Below are 1,143 nucleotides of genomic sequence, written 5' to 3'. Positions count from 1 at the left end.
GATTGCATTAAAACCTATGAAGATCTTTGACTTTGTCAAGAAACCTAGTATCGTATAAAGGATTTCTTGTATTGATCAAGGTCAAAAGACCAAAGTATATATACGTACGAAGTTTCCTAATAGCAGAAGATATGCACATCTAGATTACAGGAATATATACATATTTGAATATATCCGAATACATATTAACATATTCGTATATATCCTCTAATACCCCCCCCTCAAGTTGGAGAGTGAAGATCAAGAACTCCCAACTTGGGAAGAAAATCATCGAATCCTTTACCTCCAAGAGGCTTAGCGAAAATGTCCGCATGTTGAGAATGGGTAGAAACATGTTTGGTAGCAATAACACCTTTGACTATCTCATCTCGTATAAAGTGACAATCATTCTCGACATGCTTTGTACGCTCATGGAAGACTGGGTTAGCGGCCAAATAGATCGCAGACTTGCTGTCACAATGCAAAGGAATCGGAGAGGTAAAGATAATACCAAATGTTCGAAGCAAGTTTCGTATCCAAAGTACCTCCTGAACAGTTGACGACATTGCCCGATATTCTGCCTCACAACTCGATCGTGAGACACAATCTTGCTTCTGTGTTTTCCAAGAGATGGGAGAACCACCAAGAGTGAAACCATCCGGTAAGAGATCGACGTGTAGTGCGACAACCTGACCAATCGGAGTCACACCAAACAGATAAGGTGAGCTCAGTATGAGCTCGAAGAAGGATACCCTGACCCGGATTTCCTTTTAAATAACGCACAACTCGTAAAGCAGCATTCCAATGGGCAAGTTTGGGCTTCTGCATGAATTGAGTAAGGAGATGAACAGAGTAAGCGAGGTCAGGACGAGTAACGGCGAGATAGATAAGACGTCCAACAAGTCGACGATAAGCGGCAATATCTGCAAGATCTGGTCCTTTATCAAGAGCCAAGGTCTGATTATGTTCAACCGGAAAGCCTACGGGTTTAGCAAACAGGAGACCGGTTTCCTCGATAATACTAAGAGCATAATTTCTCTGGCAAAGATAAATCCCAAGAGGACTTCGAGCAAGTTCCAAGCCAAGAAAATATTTGGAAACGCCAAGGTCTTTCATACGAAAGCATCGGTTCATATAAGTTTTAAAAGATGCCAATAGAGACGA

This window comes from Brassica oleracea, unplaced genomic scaffold (genome assembly GCF_000695525.1).
Source record: "Brassica oleracea var. oleracea cultivar TO1000 unplaced genomic scaffold, BOL UnpScaffold01371, whole genome shotgun sequence".
Lineage (NCBI taxonomy): Eukaryota > Viridiplantae > Streptophyta > Magnoliopsida > Brassicales > Brassicaceae > Brassica > Brassica oleracea.
The sequence above is the reverse complement of the archived record's forward strand: the minus strand, read 5'-3'. Positions refer to the sequence as shown.